The sequence below is a fragment of the Schistocerca serialis genome, chromosome 1 (genome assembly GCF_023864345.2).
Source record: "Schistocerca serialis cubense isolate TAMUIC-IGC-003099 chromosome 1, iqSchSeri2.2, whole genome shotgun sequence".
Lineage (NCBI taxonomy): Eukaryota > Metazoa > Arthropoda > Insecta > Orthoptera > Acrididae > Schistocerca > Schistocerca serialis.
Window position 1 is genome coordinate 612,802,859 of NC_064638.1, and position 22,533 is coordinate 612,825,391.

At 43.9% G+C, this 22,533-nt stretch overlaps 1 long non-coding RNA gene across 1 annotated transcript in view; it reads left to right on the plus strand.

Moving 5' to 3' along the window:
* The window catches only part of LOC126477832 (uncharacterized), a 491,696-nt gene extending 470,273 nt beyond the window's left edge, over positions 1 to 21,423 (plus strand). Inside the window, exon 4 of the long non-coding RNA XR_007587435.1 lies at positions 21,371 to 21,423. This is a non-coding gene — a long non-coding RNA (uncharacterized LOC126477832). The remainder of the gene's footprint in view (positions 1 to 21,370) is intronic.
* The last annotated feature ends 1,110 nt before the right edge of the window (positions 21,424 to 22,533 follow it).

The following is a 22,533-nucleotide window of genomic DNA, read 5'->3' on the forward strand; positions in this document are numbered from 1 at the left end:
TGGCTAGCTAAAGTAGTTTTCTAATAACAGCACTGGTTTGGGTTTTGTGTAAGTAGGCTGTTTAGGTTTTTGTTTTTATTGGTAACGCCACGTAGCGCTCTGTATGAAAAACACTGGCTGTGCTGTGTGCAGTCTGTGGCTGGTTTGCATTGTTGTTTGCTATTGTAGTGTTGGGCAGCTGGATGTGAACAGCGCATAGCGTTGCGCAGTGGGAGGTGAGGTGCCAGCAGTGGTGGATGTGGGTAGAGAGATGGCAGAATTTTAAGAGCGGACGATCTGGACGTGTCCGCCAGAAAGAGTAAATTTGTAATACTGGATATCATGAACTGATATATATATATATATATATATATATATATATATATATATATATATATTATTATTATTATTATTATTATTATTAGCGAATGTCCCCATGGGAGAACGATAAGCAGGTGATTAACATTTCTTAATGTTCTTCTTATTTCCCCAGTATTTCTTCATTGCCTCCCCAAAGGCCTTCTTCCTTTCTTCGGTCCACTTTGGTCGGAAAGGTTTAGATTCCGTCTCTGGAGTAAACTTCCACTTGTCGATTTTTCTTCTGAATGTATCCCGGTCTGATGTGTTTGTTATGTCAATTTTTGCCTTTTTCAAATCCTTCTTAACTTCAGTTACCCAGGGTATTGTTGCCTTAAGTGATGTCATATAGTCCAATAGACGTTTAGTTAACCTGTTTCCAGGTAATCTGTCTATATGTCCATAAAACTTCATCCGCCTCTTCCTGATATCTGCCTCGATGTTTGATATTTTTTCGGTTGTCTCGGTAGTCTGCAGCCTGTATCCATCTTGTGTGTATCGTGGTCCTAGGATTTTTCTAATAATTTTTCTCTCTACTTTCTTAATTTCGTGTAAATCTAATTTTCTATTCAGGGAGAGTGTTTCACTTGCATATGTGACTGTTGGTTTGATGACTGTGTTGTAGTGTCTGATTTTAGTGCCTTTTGATAGACATTTCTTGTTATATATATTTTGAATAAGTCCGAATACTTTCTTGATTTTCTGTAATCGGTTTTTTTGTGCTATTTTCTCAAGTCCTGTTGGTTCAATAACTTCACCAAGATACTTAAAGTGCTTGACTCTAGTTATTTCACCATACTTTGTTTTTAGTTTTGAAATATCTAATTTTGAGCAGATGAATTCTGTCTTCTCAAAGGAGATTTGCAGGCCAACCTTCTCAGCACATTCTTTAAGTGTCTCAATTTGTTTTACTGCTGTTTCTTCACTGTCAGTTATAATTGCCAAGTCATCTGCAAACGCTAAATAAGGGATGTTCAATTTTCCTTTACCTCTTCCTAGTTCAATTGGCTTCCAAAAGCTTTGTTTCCTTAGTGTTACTTCCCACTCTTTCATAACTTTGTCCAAAACTATATTGAATAATAGTGGTGAGATCCCATCTCCTTGTCTTACTCCTGTTTTAATTGAGAATGGTTCCGAAATTTCCCCTCTGAATTTAATTTTTGATTTGGTTTCTGTTAGTGTTTGTTCAATTAGTTTTCGGGTTTTAGTGTCTAGGCCTCGTTCTTCGAGAATGTGACATAGAGACTGTCTGTCTATGGAATCGTATGCCTTTTTGAAATCAACGAATGTGCAGATTATTGGTTTTGACCTCATTGCTTTAATCTTTAAAATAGTTTTAAGGTTGAATATCTGTTCCGGGCATGATCTATTAGGACGAAAGCCTGCGTGGTAGTCTGAAATTGTATGTTCTAGTTGTTCTTGTGCCCTCTTTAGGAGACATGCAGATAGAATTTTGTAGGTAACTGGTAAAAGTGAAATGCCTCTGTAGTTGTTTACGTCTGATCTCTCTCCCTTTTTGTGCAATGGGTGAATTAGTGCACACTTCCACTCCTCTGGGATATTTTCTGTCTGCCAAATTTCTTTGATGATGCTAGTGATCTCTTTTAACGAATTTGGACCAAGGTTTTTCAGTAGTTCAGCTACAATTCCATCTTCTCCCGATGATTTATTATTTTTGAGTTTTCTAATGTGACTATAAATTTCTTCTTGAGATGGTGGTAGTGAAGTCTCATTCGTGTGTTCTGGTTGTAATCTGGGGAATCTTGTACTTGGTTGTGGGCAATTTAGGAGTTGTGAGAAATATTTAGCTAGTTCTTGGCAATTTTCTTTGTTAGTTAGTGCCAATTTTCCATTCTGTTTCCGGAAGCAGAGATTTTGTGGAGTGTATCCTTTGATTTGATTTGCGAATATTTTATAAAAATCTTGAGTGTTGTGGTTCTTAAAGTTTTCTTCAATTGTGTTTAGCTGTTCATTAAGGTATTTTCTTTTAGTTTGTCTAAGTATTTTAGCTGTTTGTTTTCTCACTTTGAAAAATGTTTGTTGTGTGGTTTCTGATTTGTCACAATTGTAATTTAAAAAGGCTTGTTGTCTCTCTTCTAATGCGTTATCACAATTCGAATTCCACCATGGATGCTTGGATATTTTCTTTAACGGAATCAAATCTCTTGCTTTCTGTATAATTTTCGTTCGGAAATCTTTCCAGTTGTTTGTTGGTTGTTTATCCCATGCTTCTGTAATTTCTGATTCCTTGATATTTTTCAAGTCAAATTTGGGAATTAGTGGTGATTTCCTTTGGCGTTTCCTTTTTGGAGTGAATTTAATTTTAACTCTGGTAAGGTAGTGGTCAGAATCTATATTTGCCCCTCTGCGGACTTGAACGTCGTGTATTTCTTTCTGGAAGTCATAGGAGATCGCAACATGGTCTATTTGAAATTCACCAAGCTGAAGGTTTGGTGATCTCCATGTTTTTTGTTTCTTGGGGTCTTTTCGAAGTGATGTTGTCACGATTTTTAGGTTGTTTTGCTGACATAACTCGATGAGTCTCATGCCGTTCTTGTTTGTGAATTTGTGTGCAGGGTAATTACCGACTGTTTTTTTATATTTCCTCTCTTTGCCAATTTGCGCGTTGAAATCCCCTAGAAGAATTTTTACATCCTCCTTTGGAATTTTGGACATTTCAGTTTCGAGTTTTTCCCAAAATTTTTCTGTCTTCTCCGGTTCTTTTTTGTTGGCAATGTTGGTAGGTGCATGAACATTAATAAATGTATATATTTTGTTGGTGTGCTTGATTCGCATGGTCATTAGTCTGTTACTGATTTGATTCATGTCTATAACAGAGTCAAGGGTGTCCTTATTTACAATAAAAGCCATGCCAAATATTGCAGCTCCTTTGCCAATTTTCTTGTCTGTTTTACTTTTAAAGATACGGTAATTGTTGTAGTCCATTGTTTCTGAATCAGTGAATCTGGTCTCTTGGAGAGCAAGGATTTGAATTTTCTGTTTGTTGAGTTCTGTTGTAAGATTATGAAGTTTGCCTGTCTGAATTAGTGTCTGAATGTTAAAAGTGCCAATAAATGTATGGGACTTTCGTGGACGTTTACTAGAGAACTCCGACTTTCTCTGTCGTACGAGCCCAAGCTCCCCAGAATCCGATAGCTTGGTTGTCGCCACAGGGCGAGTGGATTGGCCACCTGGGGTAATATTAATTTTACTTGTACGAATCATACTGCTTGTAATTAAGTTCCAGCTAATGCTGGGTAGTTAGAACCAGGGATTGTTAGTTCCTGGAGCTTGGTGTTCAGCCGCACCTCACATGGTGAACAGACGCTGGCCAGAGTACCGGTGGTTGCCACACAGACGTGTCTGGGCTTTTCAATATGCTTTATCTTGTTGATAATGCTTGCCTCTTCCGCCAGTTCCGCCGTACCGATGATCTTCATCTCCGTCTTCACTACCGTTGAGGTCTTCGCCGTATCCCTGGCAAGGGACCCTCACAAGGTACTATCACCCGGGCCAGGTGAACCAAGGTTTTTTTACGAGGTGTTACTCCTCCCCCTCCTCCTTTTACAACCGGGCTTGGGACCGGCTTAGGCGGAGTTATATATATATATATATATATATATATATATATATATATATATATATATATATATATATATATAATGACTTTTGAACACTATTAAGGTAAATACATTGTTTGTTCTCTATCAAAATCTTTCATTTGCTAACTATGCCTATCAGTAGTTAGTGCCTTCAGTAGTTAGAATCTTTTATTCCGCTGGCAGTATCGGCGCACGCTGTATTGCAGTAGTTTGACTAACGAAGATTTTTGTGAGGTAAGTGATTCATGAAAGGTATAGGTTATTGTTAGTCAGGGCCATTCTTTTGTAGGGATTTTTGAAAGTCAGATTGCATTGCGCTAAAAGTATTGTGTGTCAGTTTAGTGATGATCAGAATAAGTAAAGAGAGTAATGTCTGAGTACGTTCAGTTTGCTCAACTGTTTGAAATGCAAATAACGTAAGAGGTTTTCCACCACAGCAATTCATAAATTTTTCAAAGGGGACGTTTCATTTGGTCTATGTCAGTGCATACCTAGATTACTGGGCTTAATCTGCATGTGGGGTTGTCTCGTAGTTGTGGACTGAGACGGAGAATACTGAAGATTATTGAGGCGTCCTTACAGGAGTAATATGATATTACAATGGTACCTAGCAAAGGATTAACTTGAACACTCCTACATCGAGTATTTCTGCTGTCTTTGTAAACGTCCGGCGTTGGGTTGCTTACGTTACTGGTGTATTGGAAGTGGACAAACTATTCGCTCTATGAATCCCGCCGATGGGCATGGTGGTGTCGAGTAAGTGACAATATGTGATGTTGTTCTGGGCTGCCCAATGTTGTATAAGACAGAGGATCATTCTTTCTCCCCTAATGTGAAATCGATGCATCGAAGAAGCAATGACGCAAATAATCGTTCAACGATCGGTTTAAAGTTCAGGGAGAAAGCAAAACAGTGACAAGATTTGCTATTAACGTTGTTATTATCACTGAAAGGGAAGAATAATTATAGGACTTGTTGAATGGAATGAATAGTCCAGTGGGTACAGAACATCCACTGAGAGTACAACAAAGATAAACGAAAGTAATGAAGAGTGGCCGAAATGAGATTAGCAACAAACGTAACATCGGAATTCGTGGCCACAGAGTAGACAGAGTTTAGGAATTCATCTGGGGAAAACCGGAAAAGAAAAGAATCACATGCGGTGTTGTAGAAGAATGTAAAAAATAAAGGTAGACTAAGATAAGCAACAGCAAGTTCTCCACAGAGAAGCTGAGAATATATGGAATACACGTACAGGTAGAAGGAATAGGAAACAGCGGGGAATAACTTCCATCGTACTAGAGGAAAGGGCAAAATCTGTAGGGGAAGACGGAGATTGGGATACATCTAACAAATGAAGAGATTTCAGCATGTAACTTCAGGTCAAGTGATTTGCACAGGAGAGGAAGTCGAGGCGGGCCGTGTCAAACAGTCAGAAAACTGATGAAATACGGGTGGCGTCATTGGACACTTTTAACGACTACAGCTAATGAGATGAAGACACGGTCTGATGCGCGACTGGGAGTGGAGACTCGTAGTCTAATATGTTGTATTTTTGAACTCATAGTCCAATATGTTGTGTTTTAAAACTTCATAAGTGTGCTGTTACACTATTTTATCATGTGAGCCGAGTGCCGACAACCTGAGATGAAAGCGTTATCTCTCGAAACGTGCTTTTCAATGTGTGAAGTAAAAAAAAAAAAAAAAAAAAAAAAAAACAACAACCCAGTTACCCCACGTTCGAGATGTAGATAATATTAAACTGAATTGGCTGCTGGTGACTCTTCCGCCTTGTACAGCTGTAGTCCATGAAATATTTTTGTTCCTGATATTTAGTCCAGAGCTCCGTTGGATATCCTCCAAGGCGGTCCTGGTCCGTTGAGTGTTGCCGACCTAGGACCATGAGCAGCTCTGTAGAAGTCCAACACAGCTCTGGATGATACGTCTGCAACAAAAGTGTTTATATACTACGGCCATATAAGCCTGAAGATTCGCCATCAGCTAAGGGAACCGGCCGTGAAAGTCTCCACTGTATGATTAAACTGAATCGTTTGAGTATTAACAGTATTATTCTTATCAGTAGAATTCACTACAGGCTAATTCCACTAAAGCCTCTTATACGTTGTCACAGGCCGTCTTTTGTTGTCTGTTTTTCAGTATAAAAGTTACTAATTAACATAGTATTAGCTACTATAAAAATTCTACAGTTTACGTAGGATGTGATTTGGTGAAAATCACTCCGAAGGAATTAATCGTGTTTCTGTTTTTTCCAAGGTAGGCCATTTTAACAAAGAAATAACGTGTTGGTGTTCAGTTTCTGATCTGCTAAAAGGAGTGCCATATTTTATCAAAACTGTTTTCAGTCCGGTTGGAAGCAATGATATATACCCATCCTTTGAAGCCTTCTCTGGCGGAAATTTGTACATTTTCAATAACAGAAAAAGTCGTTTATTCAATGTGTTTGAAAAAGTAGGCAGAAGGGAAGCCGAAGTACCCACGTAGCTAGCGCACGGTATATGCACTTTTTATCCACAGAGCGTTCTCGCATCTGATTTGCTATCTGGGTCAGCGTGTTTCCAGTCGATATGGCTTCTGGTCTAATCATAGGGCACCACGGGAAACTCTTCACGGTCTGCTGCCCTGCCATCGGACACGCCGGCCTACTCCTTGCCACGGATGACGTCCCCCGTGCCTGTAGCTACATGCACCGAGCGGAGAATTTGCTCCAAAAGCCAACCAGCATCAAATTTGTTGCTCTAAAACGCTGAATGCAATAACAACTGGCCTGTCGTTGTCTGCGGCGCGTTGACCACGACTACCAAACTCTCTATAAGCAAAGAGTGGACTGCTGGCTTGCAGTCTTGCAGCATGCGGAGGAAGATGGCGACCATATTCTATAGATGGCGGAGGTAGAAATGATTCTGTGAATCACTGGCGCCTTTGATGCACCCTGGGTTACTTCGACGTCAGACTGTGACCCAGCCTGGAAGGCAGCGACAACAGTTATGCAACAGTATGAAGTAAGTCCCTCATGCGGCTGTCAGGATATCTGGGAAAACACAATCTTACTGGGTTACCGCCAGTAGGTCGAATCCCTCTTCATCGGCTCAACATAGGTTACAGTTGATCTGGATTCCTCCAAATTCACTGACCTATTCAGCAACTGCTGGCACTTGACAAGGTCATACTGTCTGTCAGTGTCGTACCAGTATTGTGCAGCCTGTTGCCTCGCCGCGATTCTTTGATCCATTGATCCTTTAATTCCCGTGTGGCTTAATTCATTGTATTAGCCTTTCAGTTAGACGCCATCTCGGCAGCCTACTCATCGTCCTTTTTCGCTACGCATCAGAATTATGTTGATGACTGTGGTGATTACAAGTCTGATGTTATATTTTAGTTGGCGGTAACTATGACGACAATAAAGGAACAGCGCAACGCTCGGTGGTTCCACGTAGACTATTCTTTCCAACGGAAGCAGTAATGGCTGCCGAGCTTGATTTCTTCACCATGAGTATTCCAGCTGAATAATTCTGTGTCGAGAATCGCTGATTAAACTTGACGTAGTGGCCTCAGCTAGGGTGGCTCTGAGAAATCACACAGGGTGACATCCAACATTTGAACAAAACAGTGTAAATGGATGGTGGACATGGCGTTGGGGGGGGGGGGGATGGGGGAAAGGAAAGGAGGGAATTATTGATGTCAGCTGCATCGAGACTTCATGCAGAATCACAGTGTCGATAGCCCGGGACGTGAACGAGGAATCTGCTGCTTACTAGGCAGTTGTGATAACCAGGCACCATCCGGACACAGTATTCATCGGTAGTGCACGGACTACCTCGGCGCACCTCCCTGTCGACCCAAGCTCCCACCGAGCGCCACCTTCGCTGTCCCGTCCATTTCGCAATACCCGCTACACTGAGAATCCCGCAAGAAATGTCCGAGAGAAGAAGCATCGTCGTGTCTGGAAGAACAGACACCACAAATTCATATATTTGAGCAAAAGCCTTCTAGCTGCAACTGTGCAGCAGACGTGAGACGTCCTGTAATCCACAACTGCGCGCGAGAACCTTTCACCTGCCACCCAACAGTTAGTACTGCTCGCTTTGGATGTGAAATAAAATGAAACTGAACCGATAACTGAAGGGGAAGCGATCTGTACCAGTCCTATTAAAAGACAAGAAGAGTTAATTTTCGACTCGAAAATAAAAGCAATGTTGTAGAGCGAATCAGTCGTGGAGTGGAACTGTGTCGAACAGCCAATGAAGACGGCGCCTTGGTAGGAGACAGAGGCCACATGGCGTACTCGGTGAGCGAGACTGGAAACGGACGAATGGTTGCGGATCGCGCGGGGCAGCGCTGCACGGCGGTGTCGGACGGGTAAGCCGCGGCCTTCTATCGGCCTTGTTAGAGCGGATTTGTCGACGTCCCGGTGGCGCCGCGCTTGCTGGAGAGAGGAACGTTGGCGAGACAATAACGGCGTCTGATTTACTGGCGGGCGTGAGGGCGGCTTTAATTGGCGGCCACGTGGGAAGCACGCCTCGGCGGGGATTACCGCCCATTAGCAGTCGGCGGCTCCGTGCCACAAAACACGGCCGTCACGGGCGCGAGGACTGCGCGCCATTAATAACGGCATTTCTCTGACCTATGATTTCCAAGGTGTTTCACCGCTCAGGGGAGGATGCTACGGCGCACTACGTATTGGCCGTAGATTGCAAGGATGTCAAAATACACTGACGGAAATAGGCAGTGTTACCTCACGAAACACCAATCCGAAAAATGTTCAAATGTGTGTGAAATCTTATGGGACTTAACTGCTAAGGTTATCAGTCCCTAAGCTTACACACTACTTAACCTAAATTATCCTAAGCACAAACACACACACCCATGCCCGAGGGAGGACTCGAACCTCCGCCCGGACAAGCCGCAAAGTCCATGACTGCAGCGCCTCAGACCGCTCGGCTAATCCCGCGCGGCCACCGATCCGATATACGTCAAAATTTTTGGTGCTGTTCGTCTCATAACTTGTATCAAATGAATAAACATTCATTTCATTCGGAACTGACGTCCATAATTGTAATAGGATCCCGTGATTGTTACTCGACGGCGAGTGTTCATCAGAGACAGGGATGTCTGATAGGACCATTACACTGAAATCATCTGACGGACAGAGTGAGCAGCAATCTGCAACTGTTTCCTGATGATTCTGGGAAGTATGGGAAAGTGTCGTCGTGGGATGACTGCGGTAGGATACAAGATGATTTAGAGAAAATCTCTAGCTGGTGTAATGAATAGCAGTAAGTTGCAGATATAGAGAAATGTAAGTTAATGCAAAGGAGTAGGAAAAACCGTCTTGTAATGTTGGAAGACATTGCAGCTGGTCGTCGTAAATTTCATTCCACGATATTCAACTGGACACCTGCCAGTCATCTTCAGGTGAGCCAACGAAGAATGGAATGAAATTTACGGCTACAGTCCCGAAATCTCTTCGAACATTTAATTCTCCGGGAAAATTTTAAATTTCACAATCCTGTAATGTTAGAATCCAGTTTTAGTAGTGTGCTGCTTGATGCAGTCACTTGAGATTGTATATCTGGATGTATCGCTGCAAAGCCATGTGAAATGGAACAAGCACTAAGAATTGTACTGGGAAAAGCGAATGGTCGACTTCGGTTTACTGGGAGAGTTTTAGAAAAGCTTGGTTCATCTGTAAATAAGAACGCATATAGAACAGTAGTGCAACCCATTCTTGACTACTACTCGAGTGTTTGGGATCTCCACCAGGTCGTATTAAAGGAAGATATCGACGCAATTTAGAGTCGGGCTACTACGAAGGCTAGTCAACAATAACTGAGACTGACTTGTTTTCACAGATATTTATTACTCCATTTCATTGTTTATTTTATCTTTTTCAAAGTACTCGCCTCCTAGTTGAATGCACTTTTTATAGCGGCTCAGCCAGTTCTCGAATACATGGTGCAGGCCATTCTTTGTCAGGTTCTTGAGAATCGCCTAGTTTTCTTGAGCACTGCCTCAGAGGTCTCGAATCGAATGCCCCGATGGGAATAAAAAAGGAAATCACAGGGTGCAATACCGGGGCTATAAGGTGGATGCGATACAGACAGTAGGTCAGCAGCTTAACGTGGTGAATTTGTATTTCTGTTTCTAGTCAGGACGATCATCTCGTTGTTCTGGCACCTCTATTGCCGTGTAAAATTCACGTAACACGTGTCGAAGTGATGCTTTTGACATTACATTTAGAACATGAGGTGGCAATTATGACCAAAACTTTCACTGGAACATTAACAAATGTCAGATCATTGCATTCTTATTTCCACCAGCGAAGCACATCTTTACAATGAAATGTCTGTCTTTAGATGATAACGTTAAATATTACCCAGACAGCAAAATGTTTGCCCCTTTGTATGATAGTATTTGTTTAAATCGACATTTATACACTCCACAACATTTGAAATAGCAATTCAAGAGGAGAGTGTCTGATGAAATTTATTAGACGTGTTGACACGGACGTGAGATTCTGGACACAGCAAGTCTTGAGCAACGCGAGCTGTATGCGGACGAGCATTATCTTGCTGGAAAAGTGCCCTTGGTAGACCATGTGTGAAACATCCCACTTGGGTACGAAGAATATCATCAACATAACGGTGGCTCGTGTGTGTTCGACGTACTACAATTAGAGAGGACCGTCTATCGTAGGCTATTGCCTCATAAATCATTACGCCGGCTGTGCGGGCGTTTTGGCGCTTTACAGCGTGGCCGGAACTGTACCGTTTGCCAGCCTGTCTTCACACCCGTATGCGGTTATTATCTACCCCAAAACGAATTGGGATTCATTACTAAACACAACTTTTTGCCAATATGTGGCAGTCCACGTCTTTGGCACCAGTGTAGACAGAGTCGCCGGTGTCCCGAAGTTAACTGCAGTACAAGAGGGCGCCTCGATTGTAAATTCGCATCCGCAAGGCGTCTGGAAATAGGTTGTGGAACTGGAACGGCAGGCACCCGTACAGCTGCTTGTACGGTCACTGTAGGCTCCCTGGTCGCTTACCGCACGATCCTTCCATCCTCTCCCATAGCCGTCTTCCTGGTAACTCCAGACCCTTCACGTCGCACGTGTCCACTACTCTGACGTAACGCTCCGCCGATCGACCTGACGGAGCACAAGGCGAGTCAAGCAGCCTGCGGTTTCATGACTCTCGAACTGACATAAGTGTCATCCGACACGTCTACCTGGCATTCTGCTGTTACTTTACGTCCTCCTCGAGTTGGGATGTGATCGTCATGTGTATGACTCCTGCACTATGCACCCTGTAAATAGTGTCTTCTGCCCGATTTCAGCGCCACTGAAGGTCTGTGGGCATGCGCATTCGCACCAAACGTGGATCATTTGCGTATCGGCTCTCACTGTATTTATTTGCAGAATTTCGCGTTTGTACCTTTCTTCCCTCGTGGTACGCTATTTTCGACGTTCCGGAGTGTATATTACACACAGTGTATGTAGCATTGTTTTTGCAAACAGGAAAATATTGCCGCTTTACATGCTGTTATTTATTTAAACCGCCGTTTAGAAATCATACACAGTTTATGTCATCAGTAACAAGAAAAGAAAAAGAAGACTGAGATTTTACCTGACGTCTACTGTAACAATCGACGTCTGATTGTTAGTTTACCATGTAAATCATTGTATAAAAAGAAAAATATTAGGTGGGTGCCAATTTACATGCGATCACTGAAATTACAGGTGAGAATCAGAATACCATTCTTTAGAAACCACCATGGTCAAAAATCTACAGTAAACTGCGTGACTGGATCTAGGTTCTGAAGAGCCTATGTAACACTGTTATTTGCTAAGTATATCATGTCCATATTTGTTAAACATTTTTGTATCAGTCGTGTTCTGGGTATAATGTGACTGTTTCTTACCACAGTGTGTAACGTACATGAAAAAGCATTATTAGTGCTTTTATAGTGGAAGAGCAGCTGTAGTGTTCACTTTGATGGGTGACGCATGCCTTTGATTTCTTGTAATTCATACCAATTATTCGTAATAGCATTTTCACAACAAAATGAATGTGGCATACGTTGCTGTTATGAATCCTTGTTTATGAGTGGCAGTTAAACCACCAGCATGAATAATGTGCCATGCAACATAGACAGTTTGTAAAATCACCGTATTAGCGTAGTAGCTTCGCTTCTGAAGGCGGTTGTAGTGCCAGAAAAGGTGACAAAAGTGGAGGAAATAAATAACCGCTGCCACACCTGAGACAGTGATCATTTGTCTTCGCTGTTACGAGGGGCAGTTTCGCAACTGGTTGCGTGCAGTCCGATGTTGCAAGTGAACTAGCTGACCTTGAAGCCGGGAGAACGGCGAAACATTGCGGGGACAGGGGAATGTCAAGAAGAGATATCAGCAACGGCTCACTGGCTTGCAGTTCTCTTACGAGTGTTTTTCTATTTTCCTTTTGTGAAGTTGAACGTGGCATTAACGGCGTAACCAGTGGAGACGAATAACTAGCGCACTTCCAATTGAAAATGACAAAATAGTTAGCCCAGGACTTATTGGGGAACGTAACAGCATCGGCAAGGAACGAGGGCTGCATTTACGCGCAGCATATGTAGTCCGCAGCCTTGGCACCCGTACCGAACGTACCCCACACCACAAAATTTAGAATAAATAACGAAATAATTGCAGCAACTTAAACTTTAGTTGAGACACTATCAACTGGGAAATGAAATGCTTCAGTTCAAGTCCTTTTACCACACTGTTTCGGAAGATACTACAGAAATGAAAAAGCTGTCACTTACGAAAGGTGAATATAGAAAACTTCTCCTTCAAAACAACGTCAAAGATTGTTCCTAACATTTAGGTAAGAATGTACCTATGACTTATCATCACATACAGAGTGGATAAAGGTCGTTTTCAAAACGGATCTACACCTTCGTGTTAGAAGACAGACGCAATATTTTGAATTCACATAATATTGAAAGTGATATTTTAAGACAACTGCGTTTTGAGGAGCTGAACTAATACGAAATGTATGTGCAAACTAATTACCCACTAAGATTATTTTAAACTTCGACTTTAATGCTTATACACGACTGGCCATTAAAATTGCTACACCACGAAGATGACGTGCTACAGACGCGAAATTTAACCGACAGGAAGAAGATGCTATGATATGCAAATGATTAGCTTTTCAGAGAATTCACACAAGGTTGGCGCCGGTGGTGACACCTACAACGTGCTGACACGAGGAAAGTTTCCAACCGATTTCTCATACACAAACAGCAGTTGACCGGCGTTGCCTGGTGAAAAGTTCTTGTGATGCCTCATGTAAAGAGGAGAAATGCGTACCATCACGTTTCCGACTTTGATAAAGATCGGATTGCAGCCTATCGCGATTACGGTTTATCGTATCGCGACATTGCTGCCCCGTTGTTCGAGATCCAATGACTGTTAGCAGGCCGGCCGCGGTGGTCTCGCGGTTAAGGCGCTCAGTCCGGAACCGCGCGACTGCTACGGTCGCAGGTTCGAATCCTGCCTCTGGCATGGATGTGTGTGATGTCCTTAGGTTAGTTAGGTTTAAGTAGTTCTAAGTTCTAGGGGACTGATGACCACAGATGTTAAGTCCCATAGTGCTCAGAGCCATTTGAACCATTTTTGAACTGTTAGCAGAATATGGAATCGGTGGGTTCAGGAGGATAATACGGAACGCCGTGCTCGATCCCAATGGCCTCGTATCACTAGCAGTCGAGATGACAGGTATCTTATCCGCATGGCTGTAACGGATCGTGCAGCCACGTCTCGATCGCTGAGTCAACAGATGGGGACGTTTGCAAGATAACAACCATCTGCACGAACAGTTCGACGACGTTTGCAGCAGCATGGACTATCAGCTCGGAGACCATGGATGCGGTTGTGCTTGACGCTGCATCACAGACAGGAGCGCCTGCGATGGTGTACTCAACGACGAACCTGGGTGCACGAATGGTAAAACATTTTTTCGGATGAATCCAGGTTCTGTTTACAACATCTTGATGGTCGCATCTGTGTTTGGCGACATCGCGGTGACGCACATTGGAAGCGTGTATTTGTCATCGCCATACTGCCGTATCATCCGGCGTGATGGTGTGGGGTGCCATTGGTTTCACGTCTCGGTCACCTCTTGTTCGCATTGAAGGCACTTTGAACAGTGAACGTTACATTTCAGATATGTTACGACCCGTGGCTCTACCCTTCATTAGATCCTTGCGAAACCCTACATTTCAGCAGGATAATGCACGACCGCATGTTGCAGGTCCTGTACAGACCTTTCTGGATACAGAAAATGTTCGACTGCTGCCCTGTCCAGCACATTCTCCAGATATCTCACCAACTGAAAACGTTTGGTCAATAGTGGCCGAGCAACTGGCTCGTCACAATACGCCAGTCGCCACTCTTGATTAACTGTGAGATCGTGTTGAAGCTGCGTGGGCAGCTGTACCTGTACACGCCATCCAAGCTCTGTTTGACTCAATGCCCATGCGTATCAAGGGCGTTTTTACGGCCAGTGGTGGTTGTTCTGGGTACTTATTTCTCAGGATCTATGCACCCAAATTGCGTGAAAATGTAATCACATGTCAGTTCTAGTATAATATATTTGTCCAGTGAATACCCGTTTATCATCTGCATTTCTTCTTGGTGTAGCAATTGTAATGGCCAGTAGTGTACTTTTAGGATTTTCAACAACAGAGAATACTCAAAGTATAATTTATTTCAATGTGTTATTGGTGAGAATAAACACGGAAAAGCCTCTGATAATAACGACTCAACACAAGTGCTCAGCGCTAACGTGTCCAGCACCGCGAAAACTCCTGTGCGCAGCCCCTCGAATGATGTGCGCACTGTTACGGCGCACTCAACAGCGAAAGGATCAGAATACTAGTTCACTGTAATCGCCCAAAAACCATTCAGGAACACCACAGGCACTAACGTGTGGTAAAAAATGTACTTATACAGGTACAGTAAACGATGGTGTCTTATGAGGCCGTCGTTATCAACATATTTGCTGTTGTAAAAACAAAATCTTACAAAAATTGGTTTAAATGGCTCTGAGCACTATGGGACTCAACTTCTGAGGTCATCAGTCCCCTAGAACGTAGAAGTACTTAAACCTAAGTAATCTAAGGACATCAAACACATCCATGCCCGAGGCAGGATTCGAACCTGCGACCGTAGCAGTCTCGCGGTTCCCGGCTGTAGCGCCTAGATCCGCACGCCCACTCCGGCCGGCAAAATCTTACACCAATATGAAAACAATAGTCTCAAAAATATAGCAGCCTAACGTGCAGCGGTGTTCGGAACGTTCGAAACGAGGGTCCTGCGAGTGGCAGGTTGTTGCAGGGCATGCGGGCGGGTCCGGCAGTCGCAGCCGGAGTAATGACGCGTGCCCGCTGGCCCAGGTAGGCAGGCGGTGCACTCGCCCACAATCGCGTTAATGGCCAGCAGCAAGGCGGGATCCGCCGCCCGGCGCCCTCTCCCCCCATCGATCTCGCGGCAAGAATTAATTAAAAGACTCGGTACGCACGCGAGCGCTTACGGTCGAGTGGCTCGCTTTAATTACTTCATTGCTATTGTTATTTGCTCTCGGCGAAAAATCCGCAAAGAGAGCGGCAGAGAGCAGACTCAGCTGCCTCGCTCTTGATTTTCCCGCTACCTCAGCTGAACTGCTGGTACAGGAACAGGAAAAGCCTTCACCTTTTTTCCGGTTTCCGAAAATGTGCCTCTTACTGTCTTCAATTTTCTTTTTGCGGATGGATTACATAGTGTAAATAGGAAGGGTTAGTGATATCTAAAATTAGACCAAAAGTAGGGTAATATTGTTTCACCCGAATTGTCCTTTGTGATTCATAGAAGGCTTTATTTCCGGAGTGTGTTGGGCCGTAAAATTCTGTCGACTATTAAAAAATGGTTCAAATGGCTCTAAGCACTATGGGACTTAACATCTGAGGTCATCAGTCCCTTAGACTTATAACTACTTAAACCTAACTAATCTAAGGACATCACACACATCCATGCCCGAGGCAGGATTCGAACCTGCGACCGCAGCAGCCGTGCGGTTCTGGACTGAAGCGCTTAAAACCACTCGGCCACAGCGGCCGGCCTGTTGACTATTATACTGATGTAACAAAAGTCATGGTATAGCGTATACACATATACAGATGCCGTTATAATGGCATAGACAACTTATAAATGGGCAGTGCAATGGCGGAGCTGTCATTTGTACTCAGATGATTGTTCAAATGTGTGTGAAATCTTATGGGACTTAACTGCTAAGGTCATCAGTCCCTAAGCTTACACACAACTTAACCTAAATTATCCTAAGGACAAACACACACACCCATGCTCGAGGGAGGACTCGAACCTCCGCCGGGACCAGACGCACAGTCTATGACTCAGATGATTCATGTGAGGTTTTCGACCTGATTATGGCCGCACGACGGGAATTAACAGACTCTGAATGCGAGATAGTAGTTGAAGGTAATCAGTATTCCGAGATTTTCAGTGTCAAGAGAGTGCCGAGAGTACCAAATGGTTCAAATGGCTCTGAGCACTATGGGACTCAACTGCTGAGGTCATTAGTCCCCTAGAACTTAGATCTAGTTAAACCTAACTAACCTAAGGACATCACACACATCCATGCCCGAGGCAGGATTCGAACCTGCCACCGTAGCGGTCTCGCGGTTCCAGACTGCAGCGCCAGAACCGCGCGGCCACTTCGGCCGGCCGAGAGTACCAAATTCGTGGCATTACCTCTCACCATTTCTCTGCCTCGTGATGACTGGGTGTTTTGTGATGTCCTTAGGTTAGTTAGGTTTAAGTAGTTCTAAGTTCTAGGGGACTGATGACTACAGATGTTAAGTCCCATAGTGCTCAGAGCCATTTTGAACCTCTCACCACGGACAACGCCGAAGGTGACAGCCTTCACTTAACGACCGAGAGCAGCGGCTTATATGTAGAGTTGCCGGTGCTAATAGACAAGCATCATTTCTCGAAATAACCGCAGAAATCAGCGTTTTGTTGACGTCATGAGAATTCGGCGAAATTTGGCGTCAGTGGGCTGTGGTAGCATAACAACAGGCGTGAGTGACTTTCCTAACAGCATGACGTCAACTGCAGTTTCTGTTCTGGGTTCGTGACTGTATCGGCTGGACCCAAGACGACTGGAAAAGCGTGGCCTGGTCGCATGAGTCCCGATTTCAATTGTCGAGAGCTGATGGTAGGGTGGTAGTGATGGCGCAGACCCCACGAAGCCACGGACGAGGCACTGTGCAAACTGGTTGGTGGTGGGTCTTAATGGCATGAGTTGTGTTTACGTGGAATGTACTGGATCCTCTGGTCCAACTGGAACGATCATTGAGTGGAAATGGTTATATTCGGCTAATTGGAGACCATTTGCAGCCATTCATGGACTTCATGTTTCCAAACAACACATCGAACATTTATGGGGCATAATCGAGAGCTCAGTTGGTGCGCAGTATCCTGAACCGGCAACACTTTTGCAGTTATGGACGGCTACGGAGGCAGCATGGCCCTCTATTTCTGCAATTGTTTCCAACGACTTGTTGAGTTCGTACTACGTCGAGTTGCTGCATTATGCAGGGGAAAGGAAGTCCGACATGTCATTAGGATGAGTTTGATAACTTTTCTCACTTCAGTGTATTTCAAGACTGACAGTGATCTTCGTCAGGTTCTGCGTACTCTCCTCTTACATGTGCTTGCTGCTTTGATCTCAAGCAGACTGCGAGACATTTTTCATGTTTAAAATGTGACTGTTTGCAACAATGTTGGATACAGATTTTGACTCTCGATTGTTTTCTAGTGTTCGGAGCTATGTCTCGTGAAATGTGCGTCTCGTATGCTTTTGTATGTTGATGAATGGGGTAGCCGAGGAGATCTCCATGATCTCAGCCCTGAACCCAGAATATTGCCTGAATTGAAGACCCTATCTCTGATTATTAAAATTTTCGAGACCTATTTCGATAAACCGTTTACCTAAACTACCGCAGAAGCTTAAGCTTGGATCTGTCAATCCTCATAATTGTGTCCATGTGGTCCAAGTACTGACGTGGATGCGTGGTGTTCTACACTTGAGCAGGTCTTCAGAATTGAAAATTGATTCTTGCTCATTGTTCCGCGTAATATGTAGCCTAACAACAGTAGACATAGGACACGCAAAAACATAACACTGTTTTCGACCACGTCGCCCATGCCAGCCCAAGAAATTTTTACCACAGACTATGGATAAGTGTCGACAAACAATCGTAGGAGAAACATGAGCAGGCGTCTGTATACGAGCCTGCCCACTTGTTAATGATAATTGAATTGAACTGAAAAATGTGTGTGTGTGTGGTTATGATTAGTTTTTTGTTTTTATTTATTTACTTTTTTTTAGTAAGAATTCAGCTGTATTTGTTACTGCCCCCGTCTTATGATCTTACATTTTGAGAAAAAATTAGAACTTCCCGTCTAGATCTTAAAACAAATTTAATACTGTTCATTTATTACAAGTTCTCAGGTCATGCTATCTTATGACGGAAATATGTGAACCAAAACATATAGAGCTCGGATTAAAATGAACAGCTAATGAGAATAAAAGAGTTTCTTACTGATATGACTGATGGTTACTCTGAGCCTCTATATGTTTGAGGTCAGAAGTTAGCTTCAAGAGATGGCTCGGTCCGCAACATGAAAATTATTTTGCGATCTAGATGGAAAGTACATTTTAATATAAGTAAGAATCGTGGACTCCTACAAGGATTTTCTATCCTTTAATAATAAATTGGCAGAAGACATGTACGCAAAATCACGATGTTTACCTCCTGGTGCGGATGAAAAGAGCGGCGTGGCAAGAGGAAATGCTTAGGAACTTTGTGGTTGGGTGTTTACGTCCCACCGCTGGCACGCACACGGAATGTCCGGATGGTGAAAAAGGTTGGGGGTTGATTTGTGACCTTAGGAAGCTGAAACAGCGAGAGTTGCGACGTGCCGGCCGGTGTGGCCGTGCGGTTCTAAGCGCGTCAGTTTGGAACCGCGTGACCGCTACGGTCGCAGGTTCGAATCCTGCCTCGGGCATGGATGTGTGTGATGTCCTTAGGTTGGTTAGGTTTAAGTAGTTCTCAGTTCTAGGGGACTGATGACCTCAATAGTTAAGTCCCATAGTGCTCAGAGCCATTTGAACCATTTAGTTGCGACGTGTTGTGAAACGAAGTTCCGATGGTTGCAGAGTGATAGTACTTGGGGTGGGATATTGAAGCCGAAAATCATCAACAGGTCAGGTGGATAGGACTACTACTACGAAAGTACGCTTGGGACAGATTAAATCATCTGGAGTTTGGAGTAAAATGTGGTTTATTTGTTTAGTTTATAGCAGGAAGGGGGAATTTTAGGTAAGTAGAGCAGTTTAGTGTAACTAGTCATTAACAGTCAATAAACACTTCTTGGGTGATGGCTACATTATGGTAGAAATCTACATTTCTGTGAGGTCTCAAGTCCTCTGGTAGGCGCCTCAAGGAAATGTTGATTCCTAGCGCACTATGACACAGCCGTCAACCAAGAAGTATTAATGGGTTAATGTTAATGACCAGTCAGATGAATCTCAATACCAACATTATGAAAGCATTTGACTTAAACATTTTTGTTAAAAGTAACGGGGTCACTAAAGCCCAGTGCCAAAAGTATGGAAAATATGAACAGGTATGGAAGTATTCAAGAATTAGTACTAGCTGTGGAGACGAAGTGGTTTGCTTTTCGAGTTTAGTGGAAATATACGATTTAGAGAAACATTCGATTAATTTGAGTAGGATGCAGTCTGACTGTCAATAGTTTTCTTTATACATATATTTTACGAGTATGCAGTGAGACCCAAAGGCCTGTTAACATTTGATAATTCAATTTTCACGGAATAATGCGGGTAGAGACTTAAAAATTGACACACATCCTTGAAATGACAGGAGGTTTTATTGAAATAAAAAAAATGGACATGGTGCTTCTTCTGATACATAAGCAATAATTAGCCTAACAATTGATTAGCAAAGACGATGATCTTTATAACAAATGCTGTACTTATCGGCCATTATTCAGCGAAAAAGAACTGTAATCGAGGGACAATATTGTGAACCTCACTGTACGGCATATGAGAAACTGCCGTCGCATAATGTCTTTTAGCGTTTGTAATGAGGTCGGACGATAGCGGTAGATTTGCGACGTAGGTAACTCTGTAACCAATAATCACACGGACTGATGTCTGGGAATCTGGGAGGCCAAGCATGATAGAAGAAGCAGCTCAGCACGTGGTCCTCACCAAGCGATGTGCGCAGGAGATCTTTCACTCGTGTAGCAATATAGGGTGAAGTGTCATCCTGCATAAAAGTCGTGCCTTCCAGCAAGTGTTTACCAACCAGGCGAGGGATGATGCGATCCCGTAATATAACGGCGTACCTCACATAAATCACGCTGGGTAGCACCCGGCATTTCCTCTAAGGAGGGTGTGATCACCACGGATGTAGTAAATCCTCACCACGCCGTGGCTTTCTTCTCTTGCAATGGAAATTCCACAACAGTTCTAGGATTTTCGGGAGCCCAAATTCTCCAGTTGTGGGTGTTGACAAACTCTCGGAGTGTGAAATGGACTTCGTCGGTCCACAACACTTTAGACAACAAATTATCAACTTCCCCCATTTTTTAATGTGTCCACACAGCAAATGCATTCCGTGTCACAAAATCGGTGGCTAGACTTTGTGCAGACATATATGTACTGTCCAGTGCCATCCATTAGCCGGTTTTTGCACTCGTTTTTAGTTTCATTAAAATCCCATGACATTTCAGGCATTTGTGTCAAGTTTAACTTCCTACATACATTACGAGCATACCGTGAACAGGTGTATTTTCGAATGGGCTTTTGGGTCGCCCCGCACATCACGTGACGTGCGTATTCAACTGCCCGATGTAGAGGGCGGTCATAATAATGTGGTTCTCTTGTGTACACACTGCTCGCTGTGGAGTGGTATTACAACGGCGGGTGGTTGGAGCCGCCGACAAACCCTCATTGACGATTCCCCCCTGCCCTCCGGGCCGGTAACCCGAGCGAGGTCCGTTTTTGTGGCGGTCTTCCCTGAAACGTAATACACTTGCCGCGGCGAGGGCAAGAAGGGTGTGGCAGCGGCGGCGGCGCGCTGACTGCCCTGTGATCTAGTGTTACATATAATTAAACACTCGGCGCAGCGCCGCATTAATTACGTGCAACTGGGGCGGCGGTGGCAGTGGCATGCGCGTCTCTAATGAAATAGTTGGCTGCTCCGCTAAGATAGTGCTCCGCTCGGCGCGCGACGACAAGTTGCCACCTCTAATTATGTGTTTATCTCTTCTATTCCAGGTGGGCCTAGGTGAGTGACTGCTGCCGTAAGAGTGCGCCAGAGCTTATGAGAGGGTAAGAGGACGCTCGGTCATTACCTTATCCATCACGGATATGTATAATATACAGGGTGTTTCAAAAATGACCGGTATATTTGAAACGGCAATAAAAACTAAACGAGCAGCGATAGAAATACACCGTTTGTTGCAATATGCTTGGGACAACAGTACATTTTCAGGCAGACAAACTTTCGAAATTACAGTAGTTACAATTTTCAACAACAGATGGCGCTGCGGTCTGGGAAACTCTATAGTACGATATTTTCCACATATCCACCATGCGTAGCAATAATATGGCGTAGTCTCTGAATGAAATTACCCGAAACCTTTGACAACGTGTCTGGCGGAATGGCTTCACATGCAGATGAGATGTACTGCTTCAGCTGTTCAATTGTTTCTGGATTCTGGCGGTACACCTGGTCTTTCAAGTGACCCCACAGAAAGAAGTCACAGGGGTTCATGTCTGGCGAATAGGGAGGCCAATCCACGCCGCCTCCTGTATGTTTCGGATAGCCCAAAGCAATCACACGATCATCGAAATATTCATTCAGGAAATTAAAGACGTCGGCCGTGCGATGTGGCCGGGCACCATCTTGCATAAACCACGAGGTGTTCGCAGTGTCGTCTAAGGCAGTTTGTACCGCCACAAATTCACGAAGAATGTCCAGATAGCGTGATGCAGTAATCGTTTCGGATCTGAAAAATGGGCCAATGATTCCTTTGGAAGAAATGGCGGCCCAGACCAGTACTTTTTGAGGATGCAGGGACGATGGGACTGCAACATGGGGCTTTTCGGTTCCCCATATGCGCCAGTTCTGTTTATTGACGAAGCCGTCCAGGTAAAAATAAGCATCGTCAGTAAACCAAATGCTGCCCACATGCATATCGCCATCATCAATCATGTGCACTATATCGTTAGCGAATGTCTCTCGTGCAGCAATGGTAGCGGCGCTGAGGGGTTGCCGCGTTTGAATTTTGTATGGATAGAGGTGTAAACTCTGGCGCATGAGACGATACGTGGACGTTGGCGTCATTTGGACCGCAGCTGCAACACGGCGAACGGAAACCCGAGGCCGCTGTTGGATCACCTGCTGCACTAGCTGCGCGTTGCCCTCTGTGGTTGCC